Here is a 16,212-nt window from a genome sequence, read left to right as displayed (position 1 = left end):
GATCTGGGTTCGAGTCACTGCACTGCCACAGACTCCCCATGTGACCTGGTTCATCACCTAGGCCCAGATCCTCACAGGTATTTAGGTGCCTAACTCCCGTTGAGTTCAGGGGGAGCACGGCCTCTCAGTGCCTGTGAGCAGCTGGGCCTTGGTCTCTCTGTGCCTCCCTCCCCTGTACAGTGGGGTAACGGCACTGCCCTCCTTCCCCCCCAGGCCGTGTTGTGAGGATAAAGACACGTAAAGGGTGGTCCCCCTCCTCTCCCCCGCACATTCGGTGCAGGTCGCTCTCTGTGCCCCCAGGGCCAGGCAGGGCCCCTCGGCCTCCTCCTCTTTAGTGGGGAGCCATTTACCATGCGCCTTGCCCAGCTCCCTGCCCTCAGTCAGGCTCCTCCTGGGAGCCAGCCAGCAGGGCAGCTTGGCCCGGCCCCTCCCTGGAGCCTGACCCCCAGGCCCTGGGGGCCTTTCCCTGCCAGGGGGCTGGCCAGGGCTGGGGCTGGGCTGCTGGCCCTGACCCAGCTTGGGAAAGTTCCCAGCACTGTTGGGGGGGGTCTCGGTCCCAGTTCCTCCAGGCGAACTGTTCTACAGCTGCCCAGAGCTGGCAGCCTCAGCAGAGGCTCAGGGCTGGAAGGGGCATGGAGACTGAGCTCCCCCCCAGGCCAGGGCTGGAGCAGATGAGGGGGTAGCATGGCGGGGGGAGGAGGGAAACGGCTGTCATGGCTGGCAGTGCTGCGGACTGGCCCCTGGCCAGTCTGGGGAGTGGGTGTGGGAGTGGGTGGCAATGCCCTTGCTGTCCCCTCCTCGGCCCCACAGTGCCAGGGGCAGCACCAGCCAGGCTGGCTCCCTGCAAGCCACCACCTGCGCCTGGTGCTTGGGCCTTTGAGCCCCCGTTTCCACTGAGGGACAGAGCCCCGCTGGGAGGGTAGGGAGCCCAGCGTCTGCATGGGGTCCCGTGGGGAAGACCCAAACCCTCAACCTCCCCCAGGTTAGAGCTGTCCCCACCCACCCACCGGCCATCTCGCCCCATCCGAACCTGGGCTGACCCGCTCTAGCATGAGAGACCCGCTAGGGGTCACCAGCATCTGCCTGGACAATGGGGAGCCCCCCTGCCCTGCCCCCTTGGCTCTGGACTGCCACTGCAGGGCGTCTGGGCACCTGCAAGCTGCAGCCCCTCACCCATCCTGCCAGCCCCAGCCTCTCGCTGTGAAGTGCGGCAGAGGATTTGGGGGGAGGGGGGGTCACAGGGTGGGACAGTGGGGAAACACCTGCTGTGGGGACTCCAGTACTCCGAGCAGCCCCTGGTGTCAGATCCCAGCTGTGATGTCGAATCCTTATAAGGCCACAAGCGAGTCAGTCGCCCGCCTCAGTTTCCCCAGCTGGAAAATGTGGCGGACCCTGCGCCGTTCGGATCTGTGGGCCAGCCAGCCGCACGTCTGCTTGCCAGCGCCAAGAAGTAAATGAGCTTCCTCTTTCCACCCCACTCCTTGCTGGGGGGAGCATTTCCCAGCACCCCACTCGCTTCTGGGCCGTGTCCATTAACAACGGAACCCTGCAGCAGCTGCTTCCCGCCCCCCCCCCCCCCCGCGGCTTGAGCCAGGCGGCAGCGGGGGGCGGGCGGGGGAGACAAACGGCTGTGGGGGTTCCCTAGTGCTGCTCCCTGCCCTGGGCACAGGCCCTGGCTCTGCCTTGGCCAGCCTCCCGCAGCTGCTGGCTGGGGCGGGTGCCAGGGCTCTGTCAGTCAGGGGGCCGCCCCCCTCCCGCTCCGGCCAGGCCTCTCCATTGCTGAGTCCTGCTCCCGGCCTACGGCCCCGGCGAGACTCAGCTAGGCCAGGGAGCAGCAAGCGCTTCCTCTGGGCCGGTCCCCCCTGGAGCCTGCCCGCCACTCCGGTGCGGCTTAGCGCTGGGGCCAGGCCCAGAGGCTGCCAGGCGTGCCAGGGGCTCAGCGACCCAGGCTGGCCGCAGGTTTAGGGCTGCTGCCTGCAGGAGGTGGTGAGGCCCAGGACTGGGGGCTAGTCCCTACCTTGTTCCAAAACCTCAGCAGAACCACTTGCCCCCTGCCGGCCCAGTGGGCAGGATCTCCCCGGGAGAGCCGCTTGCATTTGCATTGCCAGCTCCCTGCGTGAGCCCAGGCTGGGGGGCAGGCAGTGGGGCAGAGAAGTGAGCCTGCTGGCCCCATTGGTACCATTTCCCAGCCCCGTGCAGGCCAGACGCTGCCCTGGAGCGCGCGGTGCCTTCTGATCTCGTGAGTCTGGGCCAGGGCCGGTGGGGCTGGTATGGGCGGCAGCTCACGGCCTGCCCTGCCCTCTGGCGTGGGATCACAGCACGAGACAGGTTGTGCCCTGGACTCCTCCCCGTTCCAGGGCCAGTTACTGCACAGGGTGCTGGTGGCTAGGGTTGCCAGGTGTCCGGTTTTCGAGCCATTGAAAGTCCGGTCAGCAGCCCAGCGGGGCTAAGGCAGGCTCCCTGCCTGCTCTGACTCCACGCAGCTTCCGGAAGCAGCTGCCGGGTCCCTGCAGCCCCTAGGCGCAGGGGTGGGCAGGAAGGCTCCACACGTTGCCCCTGCCTTGAGTGCTGGCTCCGCAGCTCCCACGGGCCAGGAACCATGCACCTAGGGGTCACCTGCACCTGGGGGGCCACAGGGACATGCCGGCCGCTGCCAGGAGCTGCCTGAGGTACCCCCTCCTGCACCCCTGCCCCAGCTCGGAGCCCCCTCCTGCACTCCGTCCCAGAGCCTGCACCCCTTCCCACACTCCGAACCCCTCTGCCCAGAGCCCTCTCCTGCACCCCAAACCCCTCATCCCTGGCCCTACCCCAGAGCCTGCACCCCTCACCCCCCCGCACACACCCCAACCCCCTGCCCGGTAAAAAGGAGCAAGTGAGCGAGGGTGGGGGAGAGCCGAGGGAAGGAGGGGGAGGGAGGGGCGGGGCCTCAGGGAAGAGGTGGAGCCTTGGGGAAGGGTGTTCGGTTTTCTGCAATCAGAAAGTTGGCAGCCCTCGCTGGTGGCTGTGGTGAGACGCTGGTGCCTCAGGAGTCAAACTGAGACTCCTCACTGACAGCAAGTCAGAGTCAGCCCCACGGCCTCTAAGGAAAGGTTTCCTCCAGAGTCCTTGGTCTGTCCAGCCCCAGCTGTAACGTGGGGCGATGCCCATCCTCCAGCTAGCTTCACTCATGTTTGTAAAGTGGCCTAGTACTGTGGATTGACGCCCCCACGCCCCAGAAGCAAGGCCCATCCCAAATCATAGAATCATAGAATCATAGAATATCAGGGTTGGAAGGGACCCCAGAAGGTCATCTAGTCCAACCCCCTGCTCGAAGCAGGACCAATTCCCAGTTAAATCATCCCAGCCAGGGCTTTGTCAAGCCTGACCTTAAAAACCTCTAAGGAAGGAGATTCTACCACCTCCCTAGGTAACGCATTCCAGTGTTTCACCACCCTCTTAGTGAAAAAGTTTTTCCTAATATCCAATCTAAACCTCCCCCATTGCAACTTGAGACCATTACTCCTCGTTCTGTCATCTGCTACCATTGAGAACAGTCTAGAGCCATCCTCTTTGGAACCCCCTTTCAGGTAGTTGAAAGCAGCTATCAAATCCCCCCTCATTCTTCTCTTCTGCAAACTAAACAATCCCAGCTCCCTCAGCCTCTCCTCATAAGTCATGTGCTCTAGACCCCTAATCATTTTTGTTGCCCTTCGCTGGACTCTCTCCAATTTATCCACATCCTTCTTGTAGTGGGGGGCCCAAAACTGGACACAGTACTCCAGATGAGGCCTCACCAGTGTCGAATAGAGGGGAACGATCACGTCCCTCGATCTGCTCGCTATGCCCCTACTTATACATCCCAAAATGCCATTGGCCTTCTTGGCAACAAGGGCACACTGTTGACTCATATCCAGCTTCTCGTCCACTGTCACCCCTAGGTCCTTTTCCGCAGAACTGCTGCCTAGCCATTCGGTCCCTAGTCTGTAGCGGTGCATTGGATTCTTCCATCCTAAGTGCAGGACCCTGCACTTATCCTTATTGAACCTCATCAGATTTCTTTTGGCCCAATCCTCCAATTTGTCTAGGTCCTTCTGTATCCTATCCCTCCCCTCCAGCGTATCTACCACTCCTCCCAGTTTAGTATCATCTGCAAATTTGCTGAGAGTGCAATCCACACCATCCTCCAGATCATCAAATCTCTCTACCGTCTGCTCCTTCTGCAGGCCATATGTCTTGGGCCTTCCTTTTCTGACAGAGCAGCATGTGGGGGTGATGTCTGTAGTATAAACAAATCCCAAACACACCTCTCTCCTTGGGAAGAGCAGAGACCAAACAGGTGACCGATGTTCCTCACATTGCTTAGTGCACCACTGGCCGGCAGATACAAGCGAGGTCCCAAACAGACTCCAAGGACATTATTGGAATCTTTTTGCTAACAATGAACCAATTAATAGTGCTGCCCATTACACCGCCGTAATCATCATGTTTAGAGTGAACATCCTGTTGAGAAGACATCTCGCAGAGCTGATATTTCAGCCGGGCTTGCCACAGGCTCAGCCAGCCAGTGCTGCTCTGGGTTTACACCGGGAAGAACTGGAAACACAGCGCTGGTTTTGTGATGAAATCTGAGATTCTGGAGGATAAGGGGGGTGGCGGGAGACTGTATAAAATGCCTTGATTTTAGGGCCTGAATCTAACCACCAGTTGATGGTAGAGAGCGAGGAGGCTGGCAGGCACAATTCCCACATAGTGCCCGTGTCCAGGCCATGCCAGCAGATGTCGGTGCTGTTGGAGCAGCAGACTTCCGCGTCCGCATGGCAAACATGCTGGAGACACAGGCTGCCTGGTACCATGAAAAACAGTAACTCCCCCCACACCCGCCCCCAATCCTTCCAGGCAGTGCTCCAGGCGCTTGGCTGAGTGACGCCCATTAAAGTTGGTTGCGGAAAACCCAGGAACACTTTCCCAATCCCCGAATCCAGTGCAGAACAGGACCCAGACACAATGTAGCCAGGTGGCAGAAAGAGGCTTGTTCCCGGGGCCTGAGCTCCATTGTGTCTAGGAGTCCTTTAAGGCCAGATTTTCAGGAGCGTTCAGCCTGCCAGGTGCACATTGGAATCTGCCCCAGTTATGGGGCCGGAGCTCATGCAAATCTGCCCCTTGGAGTCCGCTCCTGCAAGCCCCCAACGTGGGCGTCAGTGGGAGCTTCATGTGCTGCGGTCTAGTCTACACTGGACAAGCTTTGCCAGCAGAGCTCCACACGCAAACCCTCTTAGTGCAGCTGCAGCTCATGCTGGAAGAAGAGTGCTTTTGCTGGTCTAGCTTATTTCCCAGGTGAGCTAAACTGGAGCCTGGGGGTGGTAGTAGGAGTAGTTATTGTGCCAGCAAAAGCACTTTTTTGCTGCCGTGAAATTGCCTCTACACTAAGGCTTTTGCCAATATAAAAATATAATAGAATATGAGGGTTGGAAAGGACCTCAGGAGGGATCTAGTCCAACCCCCTACTCAAAGCAGGACCAATCCCCAATTTTTGCCTAGATCCCTAAATGGTTTCCTCAAGGATTGAACTCACACCCGCAGGTTTAGCAGGCCAATGCTCAAACCACTGAGCTATCCCAGCTGCTCTCCCTATAAAATTATCACAGCCCTAAGTGACCTGACTGAACCAGCAAACGTGTCAGTGTAGCCGTGGCCTGAGCAAGGGCAGGAACAGGCCTTGACAGGCCAGATGGAAACTGGGGGGAAAAAACCACAACAAGACTCAGCACCAGATGTGATGCACTGAGAGTAATTAACATGGCGGGAGCAAAGCTTGGGGGTGGGAGAGCCGCAGGTCTGATTGGTTCCATGGTGGCGTGGGAGAGCTGGAGTTCTGATTGGCTCCATGGAGACTCTGCCCACCAGGGCATCACCGAATAGGCTGCAGAGGAAGCTGGGATTGGCTGATTCGCCCAGCAAGCAGGCCGCTAGACTTTGGCAATTGCTGTCCCCACAGGCCCTTGCTTTGTCCAGGAACGACCCGGGAGGCGCTGAGAGAAGCCCTGGGCAACTCCATGGGCTCAATCACAGTGACACCATCCGCTGCCACGGACAGGGCCCAGCTCAGATAAACCCCCCGCAGCCTGATCCTTGCGTGCTGGCATTGTAAACACCCACCTTTGAAATGCAAACCCCTCCTCCCCCGGCAACAAAGCAAGCCCGCCACAAATCCAGCTCCCCAACCACAAGGCAATGCTGCACCCCCCCCTTCAACAGCCTCTTCTAGTAGCTAGAGAGAGACCACACGTAGATACGATTGATAACATCATTTTCTTACTTAAACTGCAGCAGCAGGAACACTGCAGCATCTTTAGCTGGCCACAGACACTTTTACCATTCGCTAGCCCCGTGTTGTGTGATAATAAAGCAAGTTTTTAGATCCATGTAAAAAAAACTCAGCAGATTACATTATTTTTCTGATAACTGACAACTGGCAAAGCCATAAAAACATCAGCCAGACTGGTCAAACACCAGCCAGCTGGTAACCCTCCCCCAGCAAGCAGTGAGGGGGGGTCACTCACCACAAGTGAGGGAGGAACAAAAGTGGCTTTCTGCTGCCTTTGTGGATCCCTGATTCTGGGGGTTTCTGGGAGCCAATTCCACCACTGGCATAAAATAGAGCAACCTCAGGGTAGCTCTAACCTACACCTGGCTGCTTATGGCTTCAAAGGGGGGGCTCCACAGGAAGATCTGGAGGATGGTGTGGATTGCACTCTCAGCAAATTTGCGGATGATACTAAACTGGGAGGAGTGGTAGATACGCTGGAGGGGAGGGATAGGATACAGAAGGACCTAGACAAATTGGAGGATTGGGCCAAAAGAAATCTGATGAGGTTCAATAAGGATAAGTGCAGGGTCCTGCACTTAGGATGGAAGAATCCAATGCACCGCTACAGACTAGGGACCGAATGGCTAGGCAGCAGTTCTGCAGAAAAGGACCTAGGGGTGACAGTGGACGAGAAGCTGGATATGAGTCAACAGTGTGCCCTTGTTGCCAAGAAGGCCAATGGCATTTTGGGATGTATAAGTAGGGGCATAGCGAGCAGATCGAGGGACGTGATCGTTCCCCTCTATTCGACACTGGTGAGGCCTCATCTGGAGTACTGTGTCCAGTTTTGGGCCCCACGCTACAAGAAGTATGTGGAAAAATTGGAAAGCATCCAGTTGAGGGCAACAAAAATGATTAGGGGACTGGAACACATGACTTATGAGGAGAGGCTGAGGGAACTGGGATTGTTTAGTCTGTGGAAGAGAAGAATGAGGGGGGATTTGATAGCTGCTTTCAACTACCTGAAAGGGGGTTCCAAAGAGGATGGCTCTAGACTGTTCTCAATGATAGCAGATGACAGAACGAGGAGTAATGGTCTCAAGTTGCAATGGGGGAGGTTTAGATTGGATATTAGGAAAAACTTTTTCACTAAGAGGGTGGTGAAACACTGGAATGCGTTACCTAGGGAGGTGGTAGAATCTCCTTCCTTAGAGGTTTTTAAGGTCAGGCTTGACAAAGCCCTGGCTGGGATGATTTAACTGGGAATTGGTCCTGCTTCGAGCAGGGGGTTGGACTAGATGACCTTCTGGGGTCCCTTCCAACCCTGATATTCTATGATTCTATGATTCTATGACAGAGGCACTCCAGCTATGTCCTCTAAGCTGGGCCTGGCAAGTGGGCATGTGGGGAATCAGATCTGCCAAGCTGAGCCAGCGTCACGGCCCCTGGGTGCCAAGAGAGCACTGCAAAGGGGCTGTGGGGCAGGGCTCACTGGGGCCTCAGACTTCTTTGACCGTTTGGCTGCAAACCACGCTGGACCTGCTAGCAGTCAGGCCTGGGTACACTTGGAGCGGTCAGTCCTTGTAGGCCTACAGTGAGGGCTGAGATTTGCCTCCCAGATGTTGCTATTAAAAGCATTGGCCAGCAGGAGTGGGAACAAGATCTGGCTGTGTGTGTCCATGAGGGGCACGTGCCCCTGTGTGTGTGTGTGTGCGCATGTGTGTGGAGGGGTTGGAGATGCACAAGAACCGGCATTTCCTGCCCAGAGAAAATGTTGCATTTCTGAAAAAAAGTCTTCCATGGGGCGTGGGGGGCAATTGCCAAAATAAATTCTGTTTCAGAAGAACCAAAATGGAATCTGTGAAACATTTCCGGTCCCACCTACCCCGGCTCCTTGGCAGCTCGCCAGACCACAGCCAAGGAGCCGAGACACTGTGTGAGTCCTGGCGCCTAACAGCCTTCCCTGGCGGGCTGAGGAGGCTGTGGGGGGCCGGTCCAGCCCGCCTGCTTGTCTGCCCCCCCTCAAGAATTCCGACCGAATCGACAGGTTCCCACAGAAAGTTTCGATTCTGCCAAATCAGCATTTTTCAGTGGCAAATGGCTCCCTCGGAAACTCTTGCTCCAGCAGGTGTGGTTATGCATGGGGGCAGGGAGAGGTGTGAACAGCATGTGTGCGTGTTTGTGTGTCTCTGGAACCTCAGTGTGTATGGCAAGGAGCGTCTCAGTGTGACGTGTGTGTATCTGTGCAGTCTGTGTGTGTCTCTCTCTGCTTGGCTTGTGTGCACACGCATAGTGCGGTGTGAGTGGTTTGTGTGGGGGGGAGGGTGTACCGACGTGTACAGCGTGTGTGACGAACTTTGGCATGCGTGTGTGCATCTCTGCCTGTACCATGTTCACGTACTGTGTGTGTGTATGTACACTGTGAAGTGTGCACAGTAGTTGTGCGTGCAGTGGGGGGTGGCTAGGTGTGTGCATGTGTGTGCAGTGGGGTAGGTGCAATGGGGGTGTGTGCAGATAGGAGTACGTAGGTGTGTGCAGTGGAATGTGTTGGGGCAGTGTGGATAAGTGTATGCAGGTGTGTGGGTGGGGATGTGCAGTGGGGGGGCATGCAGCATGAGTGTCTGCAGTGAGATGGATGCAGTGGGGTGCTTGGGTGGATGCAGTGAGTGTGTGTGTGTGAGGCAGGTGCTGTGGGGTGTTTATGCAGATGGAGGTATGTAGGTGTGCAGTGGTGTAGGTATGTGTGGTGGGGAGGATGTGGGTGTGGGATGAGGAGAAGCAGAAGTGGGTGGCAACCTGGGAGGCAGTGCCATGAGATGGTCGAGTTCAAGATCCTGACACAGGGAAGAAAGGAGAGCAGCAGAATACGGACCCTGGACTTCAGAAAAGCAGATTTTGACTCCCTCAGGAAACTGATGGGCAGGAACCCCTGAGAGAATAACATGAGGGGGAAAGGAGTCCAGGAGAGCTGGCTGTATTTTAAAGAAGCCTTATTGAGGGCGCAGGAACAAACCATCCTGATGTGCAGAAAGAATAACAAATATGGCAGGCGACCAGCTTGGCTTAACAGAGAAATCTTGAGTGAGCTTAAACTCAAAAAGGAAGCTTACAAGAAGTGGAAGATTGGACAAATGACTAGGGAGGAGTATAAAAATATTGCTCAGGCATGCAGGGTTGTAATCAGGAAGGCCAACACACAATTGGAGTTGCAATTAGCAAGGGATGTGAAGGGTAACAAGAAGGGTTTCTACAGGTATGTTAGCAACAAGAAGAAAGTCAAGGAAAGTGTGGGCCCCTGACTGAATGAGGGAGGCAACCTAGTGACAGAGGATGTGGAAAAAGCTAATGTACTCAATGCTTTTTTTGCCTCTATCTTCACGAACAAGGTCTGCTCCGAGACTGCTGCACTGGGCAGCACAGCATGGCGAGGAGGGGACCAGCCCTCCGTGGAGAAAGAAGTGGTTCGGGACTATTTAGAAAAGCTGGACGAGCACAAGTCCATGGGGCGGGATGCGCTGCATCCGAGAGTGCTAAAGGAGTTGGCGGATGTGATTGCAGAGCCATTGGCCATTATTTTTGAAAACTCATGGCGATCGGGGGAAGTCCCGGACCACTGGAAAAAAGCTAATGTAGTGCCCATCTTTAAAAAAGGGAAGAAGGAGGATCCAGGGAACTACAGGCCCGTCAGCCTCACCTCAGTCCCTGGAAAAATCATGGAGCAGGTCCTCAAGGAATCAATTCTGAAGCATTTGGAGGAGAGGAAGGTGATCAGATGATCAGGAACAGTCAACATGGATTCACCAAGGGCAAGACATGCCTAACCAACCTGATTGCCTTCTATGATGAGATAACTGGCTCTGTGGATACGGGGAAAGCAGTGGATGTGATATATCTTGACTTTAGCAAAGTGGGGGAGGTCTAGGTGGGATATTAGGAAACACTATTTCATTAGGAGGGTGGTGAAGCACTGGAATGCATTACCTAGGGAGGTGGTGGAATCTCCATCCTTAGAGGTTTTTAAGGTCAGGCTTGACAAAGCCCTGGCAGGGATGATTTAATTGGGGATTGGTTCTGCTTTGAGCAAGGGGTTGGACTAGATGACCCCCTGAGGTCTCTTCCAACCCTGATATTCTATGATTCTATGTGTGCCGTCGGGGGGGGGGGCTGGGGTAAGGTAGATGTGCAGTGGGGAGGATGTGCAATGAGGTGTGTGTGTGTAGCTAGAGGTATGCAGGTGTTGTGTGCCGTGGGCAACATGTAGATGAGCGCATTGTGAAGGGCATAGTGGGGTGTGTGGGTGATTTCAGTGGGGGGGTGTAGGAGTGTGCAGTGAGGGGGGGTATTCTGAGGGGGGGGGAGTGGGGTGTGTGCAGTAGGCAGTGTATAGATGAGTGCAGAAGGGGTATAACCGGGGGGTGTCATGGGTGGTGGGTAGATGAGCAAAGTGTGGGGGGTATAGTGGGGGTGTGGGTATGTGCAGTGGGATATATAGTGGGAGATGTAGGAGTGTGCAGTGAGGGGTTATAGTGGGGGGGTGCAGTGTGCAGATGAGTGCAGTGGAGAGCATAGTGGGCGTGTCAGGTTGTGCAGTGGCTGGCATGCAGATGAACACAATGTGGGAAGTGTGGTGGATGACGTGAGGGTGTACAGTGCGGGGGTGTAGGTGTGTAGATCAGTGCAGTGGGGGATATAGGAGTGTGCAGGGTGGTATGTGCAGTGTAGAGGGTGTAGATGTGTGCAGTGGGGGAGGTATAGATGATTGCAGGGTATATAGTGGTGGGGTGTAGGTGTATGCAGTGGGGTGTGTGTAGATGAGTGCGTGCGTGAGTCCAGGGTGTATTGTGGCGGGGTGTAGGTATGTGAAGTGGGCGATGTGTAGAGTGCAGTGGGGGGTGTAGTTGTGTGCACTGGGGGTGCATAATGGGGTGTGTGCAGTGCATAAATGAGTGCAGTGGAGGAGTATACAAGTATGCGGTGATCATAGAATATCAGGGTTAGAAAGAACCTCAGCAGGTCATCTAGTCCAACCCCCGCTCAAAGCAGGACCAATCCCCAATTTTTGCCCTGAACCCCAAATAGCCCCCTTAAGGATTGAACTCACAACCCTGGGTTTAGCAGGCCAATGCTCAAACCACTGCACTATCCCTCCCGCCACACAGGGAGATGCCCAAGAGACAAACACTCCTGTGTCTAACTGATATTCCAGGGGTCAGCCCATGAGGGGGCAGCATTGTGGCTGAAGGGCAGGTCCATGGGCATTTGAGATTTCTTCTAGGAGGGGTCCAAAGAGGGAGCAGTTTTGAACCCTTCTTCTTCTTCCTGGACCTATTAATTTCTCATCAAACTGCTATGCACAGTTCAAAGCAGGTGTGACAGTCTATACCAGTATGACAGGGTTCAGAGTAGCAGCCGTGTTAGTCTGTATTCGCAAAAAGACAGGTGCCACAAGTACTCCTTTTCTATACCATTATGTTCACCACTTGTACGGAATTATGACAACTTTTATACAAAGTATGTCTTGTGAGGCGTCATTTGAAAACTCATAACCTGCTGAACATTCTTGTCCTGGTAAATTGTGGGTACCAACATTATAAGCAAAGTTATGAGATTTTACTGTATAACTTTGCTTTAACATATTCCAAGTTAGAAAAGCAGGCTCCGAACAGTTGCAGAGACAAAGACACACTGGCAGCCACTGTAAATGGGCTATCACCGGCTTAAGCAGCTATTCTTTGGCAGGGGAAAGGTGTGAACAAGACATTGTTGACAGAACAAGGAGTAATGGTCACAAGTTGCAGTGGGGGAGGTTTAGGTTGGATATTAGGAAAAACTTTTTCACTAGGAGGGTGGTGAAGCACTGGAAATGACTAGTTATTGCTCCTTTAGCTCCAATGGATGAGGTCTGTGCTGTGGCCCTGGGTTCTAAATCCTGCCCTAAGAACATAAGATTTCAGCCCTGTGGCCCATCTACCTCCGTGCCCGTCTCTGACAGTCACCAACAGCGGACACTTCAGAGGAAGGTGCAAGAATCCCACAGTTAGCAGCCAGGGGTTAATCTGCCCTCCACAATAGGTCTCATTCTGTTGATTTAAAGTCTGAAGCATGAGGCTTTTTCCCTTCCAAAACCCTTTTTGGTACATTAACTCTGGATAGTCTTGTATCCATGTACATGGCCCACCCCTATTTGAGTCTTGTTAAGTTCTTGGCCTCAATGACTTCTTGTGGCAGTGAGTTCCACAGGCTAATTACATGTAGTGTGAAAAATATTTCCTTGAATCACTTTTGAATATGTCCCCTTGTTCATGTACTATGATGGGAGAGGGAGAACAGAGGCTCCCGAGCGCCTTTCTCTGTAATATTCTTTCTCTCCTCCTACAAAAGGTTTTCCAGGCCCCTAATCATTCTCAGCAGCCTTCTCTGAACCCCACTAATTCTGCAATAGGCTTTGGCAATGGAGTGCCCAGTACTGCACACAGTATCCAGGTGAGGCTGCACCAGTGATATGTGCAAGGGCTTTAGGCTAGACTCTATGTCGGGGTGGGCAAACTTTTTGGCCCGAGGCCCATATCGGGGTTGCGAAACTGTATGGAGGGCCGGGTAGGGAAGGCTGTGCCTCCCCAACCCCTAACCCTATCTGCCCCCTCCCACTTCCCGCCCCTGACTGACCCCCTCAGAACTCCCGACCCATCCAAGCCCCCCTACTCCTTGTCCCCTGACCGCCCCCTCCTGGGGTCCCCTGCCCCTAAACGCCCCCCCCGGGACCCTACCCCCATCCAACCCCCCGCTCCCTGACTGCCCCGCCCCCTATCCACACCCCCGCCCCCTGACAGGCCCCCTGGGACCCCCCCCACCCAAAGCCCCTTTCAGAACGCAGCCCTGCGACCACGGGCGGAGGACTCGGGAGGGGCAGGGGCGGCCGCGCAGCCGGAGAGACGCAGCTGTTTCTCCTCCAAAGCACCGCTTCTCTCCGGCCGTCGCCGCGCTCCCGCCGCCCACGCCGCCCGCCTGCTCCCCGGAGGCTGCAGGGGAGCCTCCCTCCCTGCCCCCTGCCCCCGCCGTGCAGCCCCCTCCCGCCGCGCTGAGGCTGCGGGGCCGGGGGCTCAAGGGCCGGGCAGGACGGTCCCGTGGGCCGTGGTTTGCCCACCTCTGCTCTGCGTTAGCCACCATCCCATTCCTCAGGCCGCCCTACGTCGGGTGCTGTTTTAACCAAGCCGGCGTCTCCATTGCACGGTCCGCCACGGGCCCAGGCTCTTTCCTCGGCGGATGCAGTAAGTGTAGGACTGTGTGCGGCCTGCTAGGCACGGCCGAGGGATTGCCAACAAGGCTCCAGCCTGCCACCTTCGATCCCTACTCCCTGGGGGGGCAAGGGGGCCAGGGCTAACCCGGGGAGAGCAGGGGCTTCGAGCGGCTGCGACGCGACCCGGGGAGTTTTGCGAGGAGGTTTCCAGAGGAAGTGTGAGAGCCAGAGACACCCAACACACATGGGCAGGGGGTGAAGCTTCCCCTGGGGGAGGCTAATTCCCTGTCCTGCCTCTTCCGCCCTCGGTCCCCCCCCCCGCTCCACCCCAGGCCCCGCCCCCACTTGGGTCCCTCCCCAACTGGCCCCCCTGCCGCCACTCACCGCATCTCTCCTCTCCTCCACCCCCATCCCTGCGAGGCCCCCACCGCTCACGGGGACACGGTGAGCGGCAAGCGGGGGGGCTCCTGGGGGAGGGGAAGAGAGGAGCGAGGAGGGTCTCACTGGGCAGCGTTGGGTGGCGGGGGCCTCGGGGAAGGGCAGAGCAGGGATGGGAAGAGGCAGAGCGCAGGCAGGACCATCACGGCCCAGGCGTCCGGGGGCGGGGGGCGGGATGTGGCAGCTGCACCGGGGGAGGCTTAGCCTCTTCTAGCCTACTATACCCACCGCCTAACACACATGCTCTAACAACCCTTCCCCACACAAACCCCCCAAAGAACAAGCAAACGACCCCCCCTCCCCACAGGCAGAGTCCAGCAGCCGAACTGGGGGCTTCCCAGTTTATTGCACAGAAAGCAGCATGCACCGTGTGGCCGGTGACATATGGGTGCATTCGGTGCAAGCAGCGCCTGGCCCTCAGAGACCGAGTCCGGGCTCTGGAGACCAGAGTGGCTGAGCTGGAGGAGCTCAGGGAGGCAGACAGGTCCATAGACAAGACTTTCTGGAACACAGCAGAGAGGAGCCTCTGTGCTATTGAGGAGGATGAAAGCCTTGGGGAAGAAGAACATCAGCTGGAGTGGAGGGAAAAGATCCCATAGTTGGGACCCTCCTTCCAGATGACATCATGGTGTCCTCTCGCACTGAGGATATCCTCCGGGGGAGGAGACCCCAGTTATTAGGAAGAGACAGGTCACAGTCATGGGGGATTCAACTATTAGAAATATCGATTGCTGGGTTTGCAATGCCCAGAGAACCTCATGGTGAGTTGCCTGCTGGGTGTGAAGGTTGCAGACTTCTTGGGACACCTAGACAGACCTACGTGCAGTGCGGAGGAGGAGCCGGTGGTCATGGTACATGTAGGTACCAGTGACATAGGGAAGGACAGGAGAGAGGTCTTGGAGGCCAAATCTAGGCTGCTAGGTAAGAAATTAAAGTCCAGGACCTCCATGATGGCATTCCCTGAAATGCTCCCAGTTCCACACGCAGGGCCAGCTAGACCGGCAGAGCTGGGGATGGGACGATGGAGTTGGAAGGAGGGATTTGGGATTATTAGGAACTGGGGTACCTTTGGGAAAGGGGGAGCCTGTCCAGGAATGGTGGGCTCCACCAAACCAAAACAGAACCCCGGTTCCTGGCCTGTAAAATTAAAAAGGTCGTAGAGCAGGTTTTGCACTAAGGGCTGGGGGAAAGCGGACAGCTGTGGAGGAGCACGTGGTTTGGACGGAGACATCCCTTAGGGGAGGGTTGTGAAAGAGCAAATCTACATCCTAGTGAAGAGAAGACAACAGAAGCTGATAACGTACAGATAGGAGCTGAAGAGAAACGAAAAAGAGCCTTGTTCAATTACACAGTCTGAAGACAGGCAGCTAAACAGTGACAGGTTTTATACGTGCTTGTATCCAAATGCTAGAAGTCTAAATACTAAGACGGGTGACCTTGTTGCCTGATATCAAATGAGGGTATTGCTAGAATAGGCCTCACAGACACTTGGTGGAACAATGGTAACCAATGGGACACGGTAACACCAGGATACAAAATCTACAGGAATGACAGAGTAGCTTGGGCTGCTGGGCGAGTGGCACTCCGTGTGAAAGCCTAGAGTCAAATATAGCAAAAATCATAAATGAATCAAACTGTGCCATAGAATCTCTCTGGACAGAAATTCCTGCCTGAATAATAAGAGTACAGCAGTAGGAATATCCTCTCCGCCACCGGACCAGGATGGTGATGGTGACTCTTAAATGCTCAGGGAGATTACAGAGGCTACAAAAACAGAAAACCCAATAATAATGGGGGATTTCAACCATCCCCATGTTGACTGGGTACATGTCACCTCAGGATAGGATACAGAGAGAAAATCTCCAGACCCCATTAATGTCTGCGTCTTGGAGCAGCTAGTCCTGGAACCCACAAGAGGAGAGGCAATTCTAGATTTAGTCTTGAGTGGAGCGCAGGATCTGGTCCAAGAGGGGAATAGAGCTGGACCGCTTGGTAATAGTGACCAGAATGAAATTAAATTCAACATCGTTATATGGGGGGAAATGCCAAAGGAACCCACCACCGTAGCATTTAACTTCAAAAAGGGGAACTACACAAACATGAGGAAGCTAGTTAAGTGGAAATGTAAAGGAACAGTCACAAGAGTGAAATGCCTGGAAGCTGCATGGAAACTATTTTAAAACACCATAATAGAGGCTGAAAGTAAATGTATATCCCCCCCCCCCCCAAAAAAAAAAAAAAGGAGTAGGAG

The sequence above is a fragment of the Natator depressus genome, chromosome 27 (genome assembly GCF_965152275.1).
Source record: "Natator depressus isolate rNatDep1 chromosome 27, rNatDep2.hap1, whole genome shotgun sequence".
NCBI classification, from domain to species: domain Eukaryota; kingdom Metazoa; phylum Chordata; order Testudines; family Cheloniidae; genus Natator; species Natator depressus.
The sequence above is the reverse complement of the archived record's forward strand: the minus strand, read 5'-3'. Positions refer to the sequence as shown.